Source organism: Pseudonaja textilis, chromosome 2 (genome assembly GCF_049901715.1).
Source record: "Pseudonaja textilis isolate UNSWEBS1 chromosome 2, rPseTex1.2, whole genome shotgun sequence".
NCBI classification, from domain to species: Eukaryota; Metazoa; Chordata; class Lepidosauria; order Squamata; family Elapidae; genus Pseudonaja; species Pseudonaja textilis.
The window spans coordinates 55,790,439-55,812,744 of record NC_141991.1 but is presented as its reverse complement, the minus strand read 5'-3'; the positions used below and the strand labels follow the sequence as shown (position 1 = coordinate 55,812,744).

At 34.7% G+C, this 22,306-nt stretch overlaps 1 long non-coding RNA gene across 1 annotated transcript in view; it reads left to right on the top strand.

Moving 5' to 3' along the window:
• The first annotated feature begins 4,020 nt into the window (after positions 1-4,020).
• LOC148126859 (uncharacterized) overlaps positions 4,021-22,306 on the top strand; it is a 39,908-nt gene continuing 21,622 nt past the window's right edge. The window contains exons 1-2 of the long non-coding RNA XR_015741647.1: positions 4,021-4,183; positions 4,374-4,712. This is a non-coding gene — a long non-coding RNA (uncharacterized LOC148126859). The remainder of the gene's footprint in view (positions 4,184-4,373; positions 4,713-22,306) is intronic.

Below are 22,306 nucleotides of genomic sequence, written 5' to 3'. Positions count from 1 at the left end.
CTGGTTTTGGGGCTAAGCCACCCCGTAGAGGTGGTGAAGAGGGGGGAGACTGCCAGCAGGGTTGAAGAGAGCCGCATCTCTCCTCCTCAGCTGGCCATTATTCCCTTTCCCGAAGGTGGTTGCAGTGGTAGTCAGAAATGGCCACCTCAAAGAAGAACTCGACCGGAAAAGAATGTGCAGGAGGAAGATAAGAAGTGAAAGTTTTGGCTGACCGGATTAAATCGCAAAAGCAACAACTAAGGTACCCTGGAATTTAAACAAAAAATAAAAAATAACATTGTTCCCAAAGAAGAGTCTGAAGCAGCGGAGGAAAGTGAAAAGGGAAAGGTTTGGGTTTTTTCTTCTTCTCTCCCTTTCCCTATACCGACAATTAAGAGACTTATATAAGAAATCGGAAAAAAAATCCACTTTGACATCAACAGGCAATTAAGCTGAAAATAAAACAAACTATCAAAGGGATAATAAAGATTTCTGGACATTAAAAAAATTTTATAAGCAGGAAAGGAGAGAAAAAGAATAAAAGGGCAGGATCTGGAAAAAGGGAGGAGACTGCCTGGAATTTGAAGGAATCTACAGTAAAACTTCAACAAGACTTCTAAAAGATACATTTTAACTGAAACTTGGCAACTAAACAGTAGAACCCCAGGAAGAGAAAGTGGAAACAAAAAAAAAGAAACAGCTTGCGTGTATTTGGACTACTTGGTGATCTTTGGATTCTTGGTTATTGCATTTAAATGACTAAAATTAATCGGGTGGTTGTTTAAAAATTTATACAATGGCACTACTTCTGGATGAATTGAAAATGGAACTTCAAAAGTACAAAGAAGATGCACGGGAAGGGAAGGGTTCTTTTGGCTTCGTTTTCCAATTCTTAGAAATGGAGATTTGGAACTATGAGAAACAACAAGAAATGTCTGCAAAACAAGAAGACTGGGATAAAGAAGAAGCCATCTTTAATGAACAAGTAATTCTATGAGGGGAAGAAAAAGGAAAAGGGGGAAAGAGAATGGAGAATTTAAGACTTAAAAAAACAACCAAAGAAAAGAAAAATAATTCAAAAAAATAAGTATAATACTGGAAAGCAACAGAAAAGGGGAATACAGAAGAGAGAAATAGAGGTCTCTACCTCTATTTCTACAAGGGGATAAAAAGGGGAGAGAGAAGAAGAGAGGGAAGAAGGAAAGGAAGAGAAATTACAAAGGACAGAAACAAGATATAAAGAAACAGGGCCTATTTAGAGATAATGGGTGAAAATTTAACTGAAAAAGGGATTCTGTAAAGGTACATAAGATTGTATTGTTATATTAGTAATAGACATAATTTTAGAAAATTGGAAACAATGTATGATTAAAATGAGTGATAAAATAGTTAGTGTAATCTAGTGAAATGTTTGTTAATAAAATAAATGAAATAAAATAAATGAGAAAATTGAATTAGGAAGGGATGGGAACATTTTAATTAGTTAATGTCTTATAAAATATAAGTGAAGAGGGGGGGAATTAATTATGGAAAGCTTATAATTGTTCCCATAGAAGTATTATATTTAATTGAAAAGTAATGTTAAAGAAGTTAAGATTTTAATGAATATTAACATCAATGATAGAATTGAATTGGAATGGAATGTGTTATTTTAATTACATATATTTATAATCTTTTTTTTTAAGAATATAGTGTGTATTTTAAGAATGTACCAAGCAGAATCCGAATGGAAGTTATGCATTATATTGAATGTTATGATTTTAAGGTATATATTGTAGCTTAAATATGAGTTAAATGGATAAACTTAAAAGATATAAAGGTGTCATACTCCAATCAGCAACTACAGGAGAAACTTTGTTTAATGAGAAAAGATAATACGAAATTGAAACAGGACAGACAAAAAGTATAAATATAATGATTTGAATTGAGATGAGATAATTAAAATAAAATTTAGAAAATTAAAAGAGGGGAGAAGTTATGTAGAAAATGTAAAACAGTAATAAGATATGGAATAGAACATAAAAATGAGCATGAAATTGAACTTGTGTCTGTACGAAGAAATGTAACCTGGGATTACGCTACTTTCAAAAAAGATGTTTTATTTGTTTTTTGGTTTTTTTGTGAAAACTCAAATTAAATTTACAAAAAAAAATATGTATCATGATGTTGCAGTAAAGACTGTGTTCCACACAGTTATCCACATTTTCAAGGCCCTTGTCTATGTTGAACTGAATGCTCATAAGCTCTCATTCTACATGGAGGGTAGTAAGCAGTGGGGTGCCACAAGGTTCCGTCTTAGGTCCAGTACTCTTCAATATCTTCATTAACAACTTAGATGAGAGAATAAAAGGGGAACTTACCAAATTTACAGATGATACTAAGCTGGCAGAAATAGCTAACACCCAAGAAGATAGGCTCAAGATCCAGATGGATCTTGACAGACTAGAACACTGGGCTGTATCTAACAAGATGAAATTCAATGTAGAGAAAAGTAAAGTCCTACACTTAGGTAAGAAAAACCAAAAGTACACATATAGACTGGGTGAAACCAGGCTCAATAGCAGCAACCATGAGAGGGATCTTAGAGTCTTAGTGGACAACCAGCCAAATATGAGCCAGCAGTGTGCAGCAGCAGCCAAAAAAGCTAATGCAATCCTAAGTTGCATTAACAGAGGGATACAATCAAGATCAAGTGAGGTACTAATACCACTCTATAAAGCCTAACTAAGACCACACCTAGAATACTGCATCCAGTTTTGTTTACCACATTACAAAAATTTTGTTGAGACTCTAGAAAGTGTACAGAGAAGAGCAACCAGGATGATTAGGGGACTGGAGACTAAAACATACGAAGAACAGTTACAGGAACTGGGCTTGGCTAGTCTAGTGAAGAGAAGGACCAGGGGAGACATGATAGCGGTCTTCCAATATTTGAGGGGCTGCCACAGAGAGGAAGTAGTCAAGCTATTTTCTCAAGCGCCTGTAGGCCAGACCAGGAATAATGGATGGAAACTGAACAAGGAGAGATTTAACCTGGAAATAAAGAGAAACTTTCTGACAGTGAGAACAATCAACCAATGGAACAGCTTGCCCTCGGAAGTTGTGGGAATGCCATCAGTTGAGACCTTCAAGAAGAGATCTGTTCAGCCTGGCTTCTTCAAACAGACCTGGCATACAGTAATTTCATTTTCTTTATGATACAGTATACAATCATTTTTTAAATGATTGCTAGTAACCATACCTGTCCTATGGGCAGATAGGCAAAGTATACATTGGAAGGAGAAAGTGAAGAAGACACAGCTGCTAGTTATTCTCCAGTCCTTATTAAGTTGGTAACATTGCAACTGCCTCTTGAGTTAAAATGTGCCCATTTGTCGCCAATAAGTTGTACAGAAAAAACCCTTTGGATCAGTAAGTTCTATAGAAGAAACTTTACAAGCACACTTACTCCTCAGGATCTTTCTACGGTCCTGAGTCTTACATTGGTATTTGATGCTGCCATTTTGCTTTTTAAGGAAAAGCAAAAGATCAATTCAACACAGTAGATTTTTTTTCTTCTTTTCTCCTTCCTCCCGTCTTTCAGCAGTGGATGGAAAAGAAATGGGGAACAAATCCATTTGGGGACACTACATTTCCCCCACCGATGGCTTTTCTTGATTGCTGCCCCAAATTGGGTAGAGTTTAAATAAAGCACGTCAGTGGTTATTTCCAACTCTTCTTTATTATACCCTGTCTTGGGAACAAGGGGGAGAGTTAGATTGGATCCTCTGCAGCTGCTTCTGTGCCTCACTCATCTCTGCCTCTAGACAGGGTACCATATCAGCCAGCATGTGGTCAAAAGGGTTGGTCCACCACACTTCCACAAAGGGGCTACCCTGTCTCCTGGCCTCAAAGTCGGAGTGACTGAAAACTGCCTTCTCTGCCACTTCTCCCAACTTTTGCACCTTTTCTCTGTGAGTATCACAGTAGAAGGAGCTTGTGCTTGGATGGGGGCTGTAGGGGAAAAGGGCAGCATTGCCAAGAGAAGGGCAGGACAGAGCCCAAACTATTCTATCTTCCTCACTCTTCTGGAGGAACAACATATCAAGTAGTCAGCCCTCTCGTTCGGTCATGGCCAGCCCTTCTTCTGCAGTCCCAGGAGTGGGTTTTCCTGCCTTTCAGCTGAAGTGACAAAACTCAGAAGAGGAGATGCTCTGGAGAGTAGGTGAGAAACATCTGGAAGCTTTTTGCCAGGCGGATACCTCCTCCACGTGGTGGTCTTTCTCTTCCCCCTCCCACCCCAGGAAGGGAAAGGGAGAGCTGTTGAAGGTTTGGGTCCCTCTCCTCAGAGGTCTTCTGCTTCCCCTCTAAAATAAAAGTGGCGGTGTTAACTCCCCCATTTTTCTCCCCACTAGGTGTTGAATGCCACGCGCGGTCCAGTCCCTGGCTGTGGGAGGACATTGGCTGCTTCGGAAGAGGCGGAGTGGGGCGCGGAGCCACCGGGCAGGTGTGGGTCTCAGCCGGCGGGGGGCGGGGCTGCAGCGCTGGGCTCCTCCACGCGGGCTCCGGAGCGCCTTTGTGTCGAGGCTGAGGGAGAAGGGAGCGGAGCCGGGAGGCTAACAGCAGAGCAGCCACTGAGCAGCGGGCGCCGAGCTTTAAATGAACATTCATAACGCGCGCGGGGAACGGCGGCGCGGGCTGGCCGGGACCAAGCGCGTTCGGAGGCAGCCAGCGCGTCCTCTCGACTCCGGCAGGTAGGTCGGGCGCTGGAGCCCAAAGGGTGAGGAGAGAGCGCGGGGGGGAAGAGGAAAGTGCGGTAGGGAAGTGGCTCGGAGGAGGCAGGGGGCGCGTTTTTTTGTAGGGAACGAGGAGGAGGACAGCTGGAGACGGGACACAGAGCGCTGAGCATCCCCGGGAGCCGAGGGGAAACGGCGCTCTTCCCGGGCTTTTTGGGGGTGGGGTGGGGGTAAGAAGGAGAAAAGGGGAGAGGGCAGGACGCCGAGACAGTCGCCGGGGCATTGAAAGTTGACCCATGTAGGATCTCAGAGGAACAGAAAGGCAGTTTCTCAAGAGCCGAATCTGGAACCCATCATCCGGTGGCTTAACGCAGCTTTTGAGGTGTTGGTTTTCCTTCTTTCGAATGCAGGGAGAGCCGTTCTGCCTTAGCCCGCTTCATCGCATTGCCCTCTTCTTGTTGCGTGAGACTTGCACACCGAGCCCCCTGCTTTTTTTTTTTTTTGCTTTGCTTTGCTTTGGTACATGCATACAACCGCTGTGCTGGCCAGTTTTTCAGCTGGCTGCCAGTGCGTGTGTATGTGTGTGTGTGTGTGAGAGAGAGATGTGTGTGTGTGTGCGCGCGCGTGTTTTGTGTGTGTGTGTGTGTATGCGCGCGCGAAGGGAAAGGAAAGGAAAGAAAGGAGGCATGGTTTTTGGAGAGGAAAACGGTCATTGGTTGAGGGTTGTGTATTCACATCCCCGGGGCATCTCAAACCTTGGAAAGATGGACAGGTAAAAACGCAGAGTTGCTGCTGTTGACAAAAAAGAAACAAGTGTCCTGCTATCACGCAGGGATCCCAGCCATCTATGTCGCAGTAATTTCTACCTGTGGAATCTACCTGTTCTGCAAGACATCATATACCCTGATATAATGTGCAAAGGTTATGTCAGCAATAATATGTGATGTGAAACTGAGAATCGGGATTTTGCATTACTTGCTCTAGGGCTTTTCCTTGAATTTGTCAGAATATAACAAATTTCGGCTAGGGTTTCTGCAAATAAGCTAGCCATTGGTTTGCATGAAGGTTATTTAACTACTTACTAGGTGACTATTTAGTTGCTTCTAAGAGGCAAAAATTAGGAAGTGAATGTTAACAGGATAAATGGCATTGAGGCCTATAAGATTTTTTGTAAACAAAATGAAAAAAAAAGTGATTTGAAAAAGAGCTGACACAATTTTTTTTTCAAATACTGTTTCTGATAACACTTCTTTAGTTTATGGAAGCTAACATTTTGGATTGTGATTCTGCTTTGGCTGCTGCTGTTGCATTAAGAAGGATTGTTTGCTTGTAACTGAAGGCATTATTGAGAGAAAACCCAGTTGTACTCAAAGATTTGCTTTTTCTTTATGTTGATTGCTGCCTGCTTCTGTTTTCTTCCCATTTACATTCTGTCTTGTTGCCTTCCACACAGTGGTATCAACAATGACATAATGCTTGGAAATTGCTTTGGTAATGAAGGTTACTGAACAAGCTTTTGCCCCCAAACCAGCAGATTCATTCTTGTTTCCCACTTCATTTAAAGGTAGAATTCTTTCCAACCATGAGCTTTAACCATTTAACCTAACCTTGATTTGTTTGTGGATCAGTGAATTGAAGAAATAATTATGGATTTAACCAAATACACATGACGCCTTTTGCCAGCAAAATTAATATACTAATATAAGACTCCTCCTTTTATTTTAATATAAATTGTTCTTACTTGGGATTGTGTCATTGAACTCAATGGGATTTACTTTGTTGTAAGCATAGATAGAATAACACTGCACATAAATTAGAGTGTTTTAAAAGATACTACTTAGGTTCCAATTACTCCACTTTCTGAAAGCAAGTGTTCTCATCAGATAAAGAAACATTAATATAACGTTAACCTATACATTATATTTATGTGAAATGATATATTAAAGATAATTTAATGACCTAATTAATCATCATTAAACTATTTGATAATTAGACATCTTTCCATTCCATTACTATTTATAAATATTATTTGGGATGACGAAGTCAGTGAAAATGCAAGAATCCATGAAGCAATTTTGGATATTTTCTCTTAAATGAAATATCAGGAATTTTAATATTTAGCATGATAATTATGAAATTATATAATAATAGAGAATGCTTTGTTCATTTAGTATAGTTAACATTGTCATCAGTGATCCAAAATAATATATTTTTAAATAGAATTGAATGCACATACACATAAGGAATTCAAATACTTTGATTACTTAAACATGATAATGTATATTGAATATGCCTCCCCTCTTAACAATGTTTGATAAAGTGTAATATATTATTAAAATTAATACACATATTCTCATTTCTATAGCAAAAAGTGTTCTCTGAATTTTCCCTGAGAATAAGCTCTGTTAAAATCAATGTGTACATTAAACTAAAACTACGTTGTCAGTGGGTGAAAAAATAAAATACCTACAAATGAATTAGTATAAGTGGGACATGTAGACTTTTATTTGTGGCATTTTAACACATTACCATCTCTTATCCATGGTGATTAACATAGGATTATATAAAATCTTATTAAACACCTTAACAATTTACATCTGCAAAAAATGAAGATATTTCAAATCCATATCTATTTTGAATTGGGGGAGGAAACCCATGATAATGCATTTATAACTAACTCATGATGCATTTAAGAGCAATAATTTCTGCACGTTTACTGTCTTTCTTGTGCTGCATTAGAATATATTTAAATATCATGAACAGAAATGAGTGAACTTTAAAGAAAATGAGGACAGGAATAGATTGCGGGCATATAATCTATGCAATTTATATCCAGATAAAGAATGACAGTTGTTTTTCCTCGCACAAATTAATCTCTTTAGGGCAAATATATCCTAGAATTACTGTTTCAAGAGTCAAGTGAAATATAGTTGAGGCTTATTTTATAAGATGTTATAAAATGATCAAGACAAGTATTAACCCAGATTTAAAAAAAACTTTTAAAATCCGCTGATGTCAGTAGTTATGATGTATGAATGCATAAGTTTTCCCCATGAAATTCACAGGATCTCAACATGTTTATCCCTAAATGGATCATATCAATGGCTCTTTATTAGATTTCTTTCTGGAACACTAGTCATATGTAAATGAATGTATAATCATATATACAGTTTGTGAGTAATTTTTTGTTTCCTTTTGCTTTGGTGGATTTCATTATAGGCAGAACGAATTGCAGGAGCTATTCTTGTTTCAAACCAATTTGTGTTTTAACTTAAATGTACAATGCAAACAAATATTTGCAATGTTATAACAAGCTTTCATAAGGTTTATGCTAGAATTGGAGACAGACCATGCATCCTTCTAAGTTGAGAAAGGAAGAATGAAGTACATCTTAATAATAAATGTATTCAGAACATAACCTTTTCCTACTGTTTTCTTCCTACTGCACGGTGTTTGATCACAAAAGTAATGCATTACTAATTTTGAAGATGAAATCATAATATTTCTCCACATAATTTCTCCACTTAAAAGTTCTGAAATACATACCCCCTATTACTATAAAATTGTTTCTGCTTGCGTATAGGATTAAAATTCCAAGAAATTGCTGAAAAAATAAACATACAGGAAGAGATTATTTATTGTTCTCCTATGTAATTTGAGAAAAGTATATGAAATAGCATTAAATATCAAATAACTGAATTAATCTCTAATTAATTGTCAATTATCTATGATGTAATATAATATATGATGTAACTAATGTAATACATTAGTATTAATTTAAATCTTAAATATCCTTTTCTTGAAACTTAATTTCAGTAAACTATAACATTTATTTCAAAGAAACATATGTCATGTTGAGGCAACAGTAGTATAGCAGTATAACCAGGTTACTTAAATATGATACCCATCCTTGCATTCTATTCTGGACCAGAAAAAGGGAGATGACTAACTCATAGTAAATAAATTTGTATTGCTTCCTTTCTCCTTTTTAGAAAGATCCAGCTCTATGTAGAAAGTCTGTTATTTACTGGAAATGTTTCCCCAGTTTGCTTCTGCCTGTTATTTTTAAATTTAATTTTGCATACTTCACAGCAGTTTACTCACTCTTGTATTCCATAAAAATGATCAAGAAAAGTGTAATACAAGTGCAGTTAAACATGACTATAAATGCCACTTTTTCAGTGGGGATAGAACATGGGATATATGAGAGGATAGAACTACAGGCTCCTCCCACAAGTGACAACAACAAATAGGATGTTTCCATACTGAAGAAATGACATAACATGAAGACCATAAACATCTTATTCAGTATGTTATTTCCAAGTTATCTGAAAGATCACATTGGAGTAAGGTTTTATATAGAAGCAGGATGACAGCTATGCAAAGAAACTATATGACAAAACAGTTCTGCATGTCAGACTGAAAAATAATTATTTTACACCGAAGTATTTTGCACAATGGTACAATACTGTAGTTTCTATGTCATGTTTTAAAAATAAACTGGATTAAGAAAGAGTTGCATTTGATCTACACATTTTAAAAACACAGAATATGTGATATGATTATGGTAATGATTGTAGCTACATAACTGTAGCTTATTGTTTTGACTTAAACACATTGGTAAGACTTTGATTATTGAAATTTAAGTCTGCAATTCTGCACGTACTTGCAATTGAGAATGCCTCATATGGAACTGAAAGCTTACTTTTGAATAAACATTTATACACTTACAGTTATTATATAGATTTTGTATAACTATCCTTTATGGTCTATAGGGTAAAAAGACTGGATTTCACAATTGCCATAGGTAAATAATTCAAATAATATATTGTTCTTTAAATAACATTGTTTATTAATTCATCCTTTTATTTTAAACAAATTTCAGCAATTTGGAGAATCTCATCTTGAATGAAATTATTGCCATCAGTATTAAAAGATTTTTCCTTGATGTAAACATAAAACGGAATAAAGCATTTAGAAAACTGCTCAAATTGTAATTGCTAGTATTATCTAAGAAGAAAAACATTGAATCTTTAACTCATATCTGATTTCACACCTGACAGCAAATCAGATTGCATGTATTATGCTCATATATACAAAAGTTCCTAAAGCAGGTATATAAATGTAATAATACAGTATAAAGCACAATTATTTAAGACAAAACTAATATCTAATTAGAAACTTATTTGACAATTTTCCTAGGCTTCTAATTCAGTTACAAAATTCTATCAAATGCAAGATGGCAATAAAATATGGATTTTAACTGTGGGGTAAATTCATGCTTTTCAGGAAAACAACAATGATGTCATCATATTTAATTGACATGGTGTGAAAGAAATTGCCATAACATTTAGTAAGAGAAGAAAAATTCAGAACATTAGAATGTTGGTTAATACATCCATCTGAACTAGAGATTTTTGTTTGGCGAATGATAATAAAAGATGTAATTGGGGCAGCATTCAAAAGTAAAGGTCATTGCTAAAGACAAACAATGCAATAATGATGTTTTTTGCCAATATGATATTCTGTAGATGGCAGCCAAAGTTAATTGTAAAGGGCACCTTTACAAATACTCTAAGAAGGACATGCATTTACTCTTATATTTACAAGAATATTTTTAGCCAACACAATGGTATTGAAATCTAAAAAGAAAATTTTCAGACTGCCTTAATTTCTTTTTTAAAAATACTTAAGCTCTTACATAGTGTTATAAAAGCAAGGAAATTGTATCTGACTTTGTTAGTTTCAAAGGCTTAATGTCAAAATATAATTACAAAATAAAATTAATAGATCAGCTAAATTTTGGATTCATGCTTTTTATGTTAGAATTTATTAAACCAAATAGTATTTTTTCATTTTGAGATATTGTTTTTCTGTTGAGGAAGATCAAATACAAATTAGAATTTTAGAGTGTTTTTGAAACATCCATAGAAATAAAATATTCATATTTTTAAATAAACTGCTATGTAAGTAAAATTACAATGAAACTTAGATTTGACTTGCTTATGAGAATGTGATAAATTCAGTTCTATTTTCCAACTCAAGCATAGCATTTATATTTAATATAAGGTCCATTGTTAATAAATGGTGTTGTAATGCTCAATTTGACAGGTTCATCTATATCAAAGTTATATAATCTGTAGTGTAAATCATGCATTAGAAAGACCAAGAGCTGTCAATAGCATCATTCTGATGGTATTAGAAATACTAAAACCATGAACTAAATATTCAAGTTTGTTATGAATTTTTTAAATTGATCAATATACACACGTCATCACATAGAATGCAGCTGACTTGCCTGTTTTTATTTTATCTAGGGAAAATGTGCAGGATTCTCTACTAGATTTGAGACAATTTGAGATTTCCCCAGATGTTTCAATTTTGAATTGATCCCTGACATTTAGCAACATCAGTTAGAAGAAATGAAAGATTGTTGTCTTCTTTTCCCCCTCCTCTTCCTTCCCACCTCCCTACTTTTTTTTAAAAAAAAAACCCTCTTACATGGGGGGGAAGGGATTCATAATCAGTGTGACTTGGTGTGGTAACTGAATTAATTTCCCAAAGACTGATGGTCCCAATGTAATTTAATTAATTTTCTCCAATTAAAATATTTCAAAGTCTGCTGCCCATTCTGTTTAAAATGTATATTGTTTATATTTTGTTGTTAATTGTTCCTACCTATTTTATCATTAGATTATTATACAAGTATCATTAAAATACTGATACTGTATTTTGTTATCCCAAAGGTCATTGGACACATAAAAAGCATTCTAATTTGTATTCTATAGGCTAATATGAGATAATCTCAGAAAAGGAGGCTTTTAAGAAAAACATGCTCCTGTGGAGTATAAATGGAATAAATAAACATCTTTGTGTTGATTTTATTGTTGTGTTTATTTATATTATAAATCTTAAGAGGAATTGCCTAGGCAGTGGAGAATATGCAAATATCTACAATACTGCTTCTATATCCCATATAGTTAATTACGTGTTACACAAATTTTTCATTCATTATTAAAAAGACCACCTAATATAAAGATAAAATCTGGTTAGGGTTAGCTTTGGATATGACAGCAAATGAGCTTTTAGCTAATTATATCAATTGCAGATCTAAGGACACTTAGCTGTAGAATATATTACTTTTAGTCATTGCATCCTCTGCTTTTGCCAAAATCAATTCTGGGAGATTTAAGTTCTGGAAGATTTAAGCAATCTCTGGATTTAAGAGCTGGAATTGTTTGGTGAAATTTAGTAAGGAGGAAAAGAAGTGGAATACCAGTTGCGCAACAAGAAGCCGACTTTCATGGTACTGAATAGAAATCATTGTTTATTCTTCTCTAAAACAATTCGAATTGTAGATTTTTTTTCTCTGTAACAATTTAAGATGATGATACAATAGTACAATGTTGTTACTCTTGGACTTTTCATATGATTGTCATTAATCAGATTTGAATCCCCTAATTCAAACTTAAAAGCTGTAGATCAATGATGTTACTTTCTAATTAATTTTCAGATTTATAGTTTTATAAAAATGAATGCTTTGATTGTTGCTAAAAATCTAAGATGATTTAAAAATGCAATCTACAAACTCTCTTCCATTATTTTCCAATGCTATTCAAAGAAAGTACACTAGATTTTAGAGCTGGTTCATTCAGTTATTCAAAATACATTTTGTTGAAGGACTGTTAAAAGAGATGGATTCCTTTGCCCAAGATATAGGTAAACATAATAAAATTTGAAGTGAGTCAAGAGGTCATTCAGTAATAAATAAAAATATGACATTTAAAATTCATTTTCTCAAGAAATAATCTTTTCTAGAAAAAAAAAAGATAAATGACAAGTACTTTACATTCTATGTATTTTACATATACTAAGTATATTTTAAAGTGCAAAATTGTGTAGTAGGGATTTATATCTCATTCAATAACATTGCCTTCCTGGTGACTCATGATCAAACACTTCCTGGTGACTCATGATCAAACCCACTAAACATACACATTTATTTACAAACATACAAACATAGTATTGCTAATTTATGAAACCAAAGTTAAGTGTAATTTGCCTACTAAGAATAATGACTAATAAAAAAAATAGTTTAGGGTACAAGAAGCAGGCAGTGATTTCATTTTGTCAGTCCATTGCATTTAATTGTAATTACTTTTATTATTATTTTACAAACAAGCTTCTAATGTTTTTCAGAAGTAAAACGTTACTGGCCCATATAATTTAACTAGTGCCTTTATCTTGTTTCATTAAGTATCATCTAATGTGGAAAATAAAATATTGGTTATTCAGCAATACTACATTTATAATGACCAATGGGATATTCCTTAATGTTTCCTTCCTCTGAGTCTCTTGATTGTTTTGGAGGCTATTAAGTTAAATTTCACTATTAAAGAGCTCCATGTGAATATTGCAGATGAAATGGAATAACTTTTCAAACATAATATTTAATAACCAATTATAAATTAGGATATCAGTACTTTTTAAATAATCCTGGGATTTATTTAAAAGACTCTGCTAGCAGGTGAAATATTTATAAATATGTTTAACCTTATAGCTAATAAAGTTTGAGATATTTGAAATACCAGAAGATCACAGAATTCATATACTGTATATTTTCCTTAGTCAGATTCTTTTCTCTCCGGATTAATCACAAATTAATTGTTGCATTCCCATTGTTTATCTATGTTCCTTTGTTCCATGCAAAATGTTCAATGGTGTGTTAAAGAGGATTTTATAAAAGCTTTATGTGAGATGTGTTCCCTGAGAGTGTACAGCATTCCTTCACTGGGCAACCTTACCTAATTTGGCTATACTGCTGAGTTTATCTCTTTTCCATATGTCAAAAAGGATAAGTGTAATTATAATGTTATAATTTATAGTTCCAAGAATGGAAGATCAAACTTCACTGATTTTTAACCCACCCCCCCTCAAAAAAGGATCAAACAAAATGCTTTATGATATAAAAGTTCAGTACATTTTGGACAAAAAACTTTGGCATGGACACTAAACAAAACATTTGAACAAACTTCATATGAAAGATTTTACAAAGAACCTTTGTGGGGGCAGGGGGGAAATCTCATTAACTCATCTTGTATCACTTTATTCCCACCATTTCTTTCACATACTGCCTCATGAATGCCTAAACATCTTCGCTACTAACCCAATTTCTAAGATGGAAGCAAAAAAAAAGTACATAAAATAGAGTACAACTATTACCTATATTAACTGACTTAACTATGTCATTTAACTATCATTCAGCTTCTGTGTCTAGAAGTGAAATATAAATATATGTAAATATATTTAAATTCATATATGTGTGTAAACAAAATGGTGAGGTCTCAGTATTTTGTTCAGCCAGATGAATTGGTGTTTTGTAATTAACATGACTCCTTTTTGTATAGCTGTCCATTTAGTCTGGTTAACAAAATGGTTAAGTTAAAGCAATTGAGATGTTTCCAATTTCTTCATGGTTTTTAATTAGATCCCAATTCAGCAGTGATCGGTGACAAAATCAAAAGGATATATGAAGAATAGGTTCATGTTTATATAATGAAATTTTCCATATTATAGCTTTCAAAAAAAAATATTGAGACATTCATGAACCTCATTCTTAATGTTGATTGAAGTCCAGAAAACAAAACATCTTAAGTGACACTAATAAAAATTAGAGCCAAGGTATAAAGTGAAAAATGAAGTAGAAGTCATATTTTCAAAGAATCAAACTCAACCTCAGTATGATAGGGTACTATTGAGAAAGAGATTGTTCCATTAATATGGAGGCTTCTACAATGCCATTCATTAGATAGCTAGGCAGAAAAACTGGACATCATAGTAAGGCAACACATGGTTCGGTTATTTTATTATGTTTTTGATTCTAGTCATAGGAAAAGGTTTTTTGCTGGTTTTGTTTTATAAACCAAAGTAATCTGGATAGCTTTACATATAATGTGTCATGATTTAAGCAAGATTATTTCACCAACATTTCTTAAGCCTTTCTCATAGTCATATACATGACATTCTTCACATTTTTGAAAACTGGTATAAGATATTCTTATGCAAAGAGTTTTAATTGAGGACACTTATAGTTTATAGTTTATTGGATTATTTTGGTCACACACTTTGCATTATATTTATTTTGAACTGCATTGTTTTAGTAAACCTGGTATAGTAGGTATTTTGTTTAATTTCTTGCTTACAACAAGTTGTAAAGTTGAGGCTAAAAGTCCCACAAGAAAGTGTGTGTTTTAGATAAAATCCAGCTAGGAGCTGAAGACCTACAACTATTGCTAGGTTTGTATACTGTCTTTTCTCCCTGAAGTGAAGGTAGTGTATATAGAACTTCCTCCTGCTATCTTATACTGCTACAACAGTATAGGGTAAATTGGGCTGATAAACAATGATTGACCTTCTATCATTCATTAAGTATGGGTTGACTTGAATTTGGATGACCCAAGTCATAGTTCTATATCTTAAAACTAGGTTATGTTTTTTGTCTTATTACCAGGCTTTATCAAATTCTCATGTTAGATTAGAATGCTACATAATTATTTAAGTTTTTCTTATAGTAAAATTTGAAGACGTAGTTAGAGGCAATATTACTTCCTAATTTCTTTCCTAAGGACTTATCTGCACTACTCAGTTGTCAGAATGGGCAGGCAAATGTTTTTGGAGGACATAAACACTTATTAAACCTCCACTCACTTTTAAACCCATTCCTAAGCCTTAGGAATGCTCCATTTGTGAAATATATCCCTTGAGTGCTTCTCAGTATTTGGGTGGAAACTCTTCAACTAGTTGAAGACTAACCTCAGCAGTTGGTTCACTATTTTGCAAAGGAAAGACCATCACTCAACTCAGCCAATGCTTATTATGCATAATCATTTTTAAGAATGATTCAGTCTTAGAGAGATTCTTAAAATCCATTTAGAATTAAACTGACCTATCCACAGAACAAGACTAGATTAAATGTAGGTATGTCCTAGGTCACTCTTGTGTTTAAAACTTCTACAATTGACTAAGAGATTTTTCTTTTCTTTGAAAAGTAAGTTTGGTAGACCTGTCCAACTCTGTTATGCTGTCTTCCACAAGTGAGATTCAGGACAGCAGCTGTTATGTATGGAATCCTAAGCTATAGGTATTCAACACAAAATATCCATTATTTTGGTCTCCCTTAACACTGAATATACTTCAAATGCTAGGATAAATATAGCTCAGAAATAAATAGATAATTTGTCATGACAGGTGCTTGTAAAACAGGAAAAAATAAATTGAACTTGTTTTGGCTAAAAACCCATTAGTTGGTAATTAAAAGGAACTCTGTGTTCTAAAAACTTAAAAATTAGTTCTTATACTGCTGTCATATACAAAAGCTTAGATATATCAGGAGGAAATGGGCACTTATTAGTCAATAATGTTTTCCCCAAGTATCAAAAGTTTCATGCCATTATGTAAGGCATACTCAGAGAGAATTGTAATGACTTCCATTTTCACAATAGCAACATGAACCTTCAAAATTTCAGAGAAAGCATTAAAAGGTAGTAACTATCATTTAAAACCTATAGTTTTATGAATACATTTATCATTTGATGATTAGACTGGTGGCTAATTAATTTTTCACTGCAATAGATGTGCAATGAGGTTTCGCTCTTAAGATAATTATGAAGCAAATATGGCTGCCCTGTCCTATTTGCATGCTTTGCAGAACCTGAAAATCTGTGGTAAATTGTCATTACATTTATTGGGATTAATGGTTACATACATTGCTTCTTTCTAGCTGATGTTAGTTTCCAAGACTGCCATTGGCATACAAGATTCCTTTTATTTCTGTAAAATATTTCAAAAATAAGATTTCTCACCAACATTTTTAGAATGTTCCTGGCATCTGAACTTAAGGGTTATTAGTAAAAACCAGCTCAGGGTGATGGTGTGGACAGTGAAAGCCTTAAAGCTTCTAATAGCCATAATAATAGAGCTGGGTGAAGGATACTGGTTGCCTTGGCAACGATGCACGTGCCACACAAGATAATGTAACTGCTCTTGTGCAGAGATCCGCACTGCATTGCGATTTCAGAGTTTTCTGCCATTTTGCATTTTATCCTCCAGCCTAGAATTCTAAAAAGGCAAATTATGGAGATAGATAAACAAATGGATTCCTGTGATAAAAACAAGATACAAGGTATAATGATTACTTGTTTGTATGTTTGAAAATAAAAGCGTAATTCATACACTTTAATCGCCATTCATTTATGGATTCCAAATAGTTCTTTCCTTTTCACCGTAGCACCAGCAGTTCAGCATGGCAAAATATGTTTTTAATATACCCTCAGTATTAGAATTGTGTTAAAGAGAAATAAATAAATAAAATAAAATAAATAAAATATGAAATGTACATACACAATCAGTCTATATATGATAATAGTTTTCCTGGATTGCAGCTCCCTGATTCCTATAAAAAATTATTCCATTAAAGATCATAAGGGTTTATGTGAATCCAATTTATATATGCATTTTAAGTCAAATACCATCATGGACTTAACTAAGGATATGATCTCACTCTGAATTATTATTTTTTTAAAAAATTAAAACATGATGCTTTGAATTCTTTTTTTATTTGTCTCAGCTAGGACATTTCATAGATTCTTATGTCAGAGAGTTTACAGTACAAATATTTTGCATTTATATGTACAGTATAAAATACCATTTTAACAAGCAAACTCTTCAGAGTCATTATGAGATTAGGACATTTGGATTGTACATCAAATTAAACGATAACTTACAAGTTTATTTTTCTTTATGACTATTAATAACAATATTAAAGATCTGGATTTAGGAGTAACCCAACAACTTTTCTGTGGTAGAATGCATGTTTTATCTAACCATTCACTACAGGCTTAAAAACAAAGCTGAAGCAGAACCCTTTTTTTATTTTTGCAATCAAAGAAGCCAGGTATTAAAGCTGCTATTTGAAGTACAAGAAATTAAAATTCAGAATAAAATTAGACTATTGACAAACAAAATTTCGCTTTAATACAAAGAAGTTTGTATATCAACAATTTAAATATGATTCATTTACAAAGAAGTACTTTGATTCTTCCAAAGTTTTTATGATTCATTTGAGAAGTTAAGCTTTAATTTTCCTTTATCCAATTTTGTAATTATTGGTTTTATTTTATAAAATATTATTTTATTATATTTACTAGTCCTGGTCCAGCCAGTTCTTTAAAAAAAAAAACTATTTTGGTGCCCAAATGACCAAGCAAAGGGAGCAAGCTGCAACTGGAATAGTAAAGCAATTCACTTTCCAATAAATCCTTTCACAGGGTTTAATTTATAGCTCTTAATTCATGATTCTTAGGTGCAAATAATATTTTCCACAATTCAGAAGGAGATCTGGGATCAGTAATTTGGATTGTGTCTTCACCAAATAAAAAATAAAGGTTAGTTGGAGTAATGGATGTATGCTAAATTATTAAATGTCATTCCCATTGAAATTAATAGAACTGAAAAATTTCATACATAGGAGGGTAGAGACCAACTGCACTTTGTGACATCACATTTGCCTATATAAAACTATATGTGGCATAGTGATGTAAGGGAAGACCTGCACTATCTTGTTAGAATGCAAGCTTTATTTTTGCATCATTGTGGTTAACCATGGCAAAACCATGATTAATTTTGATTCCAAGGAAGACTGACTTATTTAACATATTTTATTTAACATACTGAGTTTATCAATTGTTCTTGGCAGCTGTTTTTGTGTTTCTGTATGCATTCAGGTGAGCTTTATAATATAAAGCAAGCAAGCTAGTCTGCTGCTTGCTTCATTCTTCTGCCTCAGAATAGTCTTGATCATACCAACTTATCTTTGCCCAAGTTCTAGGCCAATGGCACACATCCAAGTAAAGTCCTGGAATACAGCCCACTACTCTTTTTTATTTTCAACCAAGAAATATTCTTGGAAATAAAGGTAATTGTAAGGACCAGCATCTGCTTTGCAGTTTGGCAGTGTTCTTTAAAAGAAAAAAATAGAATAAAAGGAAAAAAAGGTTCAGTGAGGTGGGCCAGAAAACTTCATGGATGCCAAGTGAGTTATCCAGAGATTGGTGCATCGTGCTCTTTCTTGCACTGTGAATTCTGAGTTATGTTTTCTTCCAGCCTAAGGTTCATGTTCATCTGCTCTGAATGTTCCCAAAAAGAAAAACCAACTTACCTTGCATGCTTTTCAGTTCAATTTCCATGTACGTCCACTTTTTGATCCATAAATAAAGAACAAGAGTTGGAAAGACTAAGATGGGAATAAAACTTCACAGAGGAAGTCTTACACTCTTACAATGCACCTGTTTATCCCCATTATGTGCTGAGCTCTATGGTTTCCCAGGCAGCTGCTGTTTAAGTAGGAAGTAGGAAACAGGCCCCTGTGTAACTCACAGCATGCTATCTGAGGCATTACAAACCAAAATGTGGGTGAAAGAAGAATTACTTGCCAGTGCTAGTTCTAAAGAGGAGGAAACAGCTTACAATATAGATAGCTCTAATATTTTGGAATCTGTGTTTTTAATTATAAAAATCAAGAAAGGTATTCCTGTTACCTCTAGAACAGTGGTGGTATTTGATTGATTCTGCCCAGAGAGTCAGTAGGAGCAATGAGCAGCGGAGACTGAACCGATTCTCTTGGCTGCTCTAATGGCTCTGCTGTTGGGCCCACCTGCCTGTCCAGGCTTCCATACTCACCTTTATCTGCTGAATTTGAAGTGCAGCTGTTTTGCGCGGCACAGAATAGTATCGCGCGGCAGCTGCTGAGGCAATCGGGAGATCATGCAGGCTTGCAGGAAGTGAGTTAGAATGCCTCCGCACCTGCGCAAGCGCCTCTGTGCCTGCACAAAGTGCACTTTGGGTGAGCGTGTGCATGCAACATGTGTGCACGTATGCAAAGCACGCCCACCAAACCACACCCACCAAACCAGTTGCAATAATATTTGAATCCCACCACTGCTCTAGAAGTATTAGCTATAACATTGTTTTTTATATCATTGCGTTGAGGCAATTTTCTTTTGAGAAAAAAAGTCCTTACTATGGAAAATGTTAAGTAATAGTTTCTGCCATTATCTGTTGCACAGCTATTTTACTTTAGTTATTAATTTCTAGTCATAAGAATACAGGTTTCATATACAGGGAGTCCTCGACTTAAAACAGTTCATTTAGTGACCGTTCAAAGTTACAACAGCACTGAAAAAGGTGACTTAAGACCATTTTTGACTGGGCAGCATCCCCGTGGTCATGTGATTTATTTTGGATGCTTGACAACTGACTCATATTCATGATGGCTGAAGTGTCCCCTTTTGTGACCTGACAAGCAAAGTCAATTGTGTTACTAACTTAACAAATACAGTGATTCACTTAACAACTTAACAACCGTGGCCAAAAAAATCATAAAAACCTCACTTAACAAATTTCTCACTTAGCAACATAAAATTTTGGGCTTAATTGTGATGGTGAGTCAAGGACTACCTGTACTCTTCCCTACCTTAACCTTTTTTATATCATACTTAAATTCTCTCTTTTTTAAAAAAAAGAATAGTTTTCATACACTTAAATTCTCTTAAAGCTCTTTGGAAAAGTATCTAGTTAATTTAACTGCTAATACAACTAGGTTATATTTTAAATTGCTTTTTGTTTTTTTTGTTTTTTTGCAACCAGCTGACTTTTGTAGTGCTGAGAAGCTACCAGGCAGCACTGTTTTTTACATTAGTCTTTTTCTCACTGTTGCAAGTATTTCTATAACACTGCCAAACTTTTGACTCAAAATAAATTAACTTTTCTTCTCATAAAACAAATATACGGAGTCCTGCCAGCCCAAACAATCATGGATGTATTGGCTTCCAATTTCTGTAAGTGGATGGTCTTTTTACTATTTTACAAGAGGGATTATCAAATCAAGACACTAGAAATTCTTATTACTAAGGTGACAGCTATTACATAATGATATACAAAATCACTAGCTTTCTCAGGCAACTGCTATTCCTATTTTTCTCCAACAATTATTTAAGGCACCAGTTGCAAGTTGAAATTAATGCAAATGTTTTCCTGTGAATTGTTCTGACCCAGGCTGAACAGAATCACAGTCCCCCCCCAAAAAAACCCTTTTTATTTGGTTAATGTGAATTCCTGGCATTCACACCCAGAAAATTCCCAGCAATAATCCTTCCCAAGTTTAAGTGCAAGAACAGACCTTATCAGTCCTTGGATAGTTGCCAGGCCGAGAGCTTCCAGTCACAACGCTGTAAAAGGAAATACTTCGCAAGGAGTCTCTGTGAGGCACGAACTCAGATAAGCAAATCTTTGCAATAATAAACAGAATAATTGTCTCCCGCAAACACCCCTCCCCTTTTGCTCCTATTTGTTCCCTATGGGAGGGGCCATTCAGCATCCACTTGTGCCTTTTCTTCTGAGTCGACGGAGTTCCTTAGTTGTTCCCTTCTTCTGACAACTCTGCGCATACATGCATCAGGAAGAGACTCCAGTTGTTCTTCTCTATTTATCTCTGACTCCAAAGGCATCTGATAAATGTCAGACAACCCTGACCCCATTTCTGCCTCCAATGCAGAGCACCAATCAGAGCCTTCCCCAGACTCCAGGACTGGCTCAAGTTCCTCCCCAATCTCTTTACTGTCCGAGCAGGCCAGAGCATGAATAATGTCATTAAACTTTGGCATGTTGCTCAGAATCCATTTTAGTGGAATGGGATATTTTTTAAAAATGTATAGAAAAGATACCAAAGATATATACTTATAGATTATTATGTTTCTAATTAATAGAAGTAAACTACTACTAATAGTATGTATATGTATATACACACACATACACATATAAGAGTAAATGTTATATCCACACCTATACTTATTATGCAAACATTTCATAGCTAAGAAGTGACCTCTCTGATTAGTAATAAGGGTGCAGAATAGAGAATCATCTCATACATGCAATTAGGCCTGGATTTGTTTTTATTTTAATCAATTGTGTCTATATTTTATTCGTTTACTCATCAAATGTATACAGTCATTCATCTCACCAAAGTGGCACAGCATACCATAATATTTAGAATAGTTTATAATTTTAAAGACTATATAGCACTGTATATTTCTTTCAATCTCAAAATGGTGCAAACCTTTGCCATCTATTTTCAACAAATTATGGGAAGAATTTTTTTTTCAGAGTGGGAGACTGCAAGGAAACATCTTTTCTCTTATTTCTACTTATGCCTATATCTTTGATTTAAGGGTCATAGGAAGCTGAAAGCATATTCAGCAGTAGGTTAGCTCTCAAGGTTACAATATCGCAATTTCTTGCAGGTTCTGAACAGGCCTATGAAAATGCATATAATGTGTTCCTTTCTCAAGAGGAAAGTACAATTGTGCCAAGGCTGCTATAATCACAATAGCAAACCTACCAGGTTGGAAATCAGTTATAGCCAAGAGTATTATAAGCATGCCAGCCTGATTTTTTTTCAGGACATTTACTGCAGTCATGGCTATCATTCGTGCAGACAGTCCTCTGCTACTTGCTGCTGATAATATTGTTTGTTATCATGATGACATTGTGGGTACCAA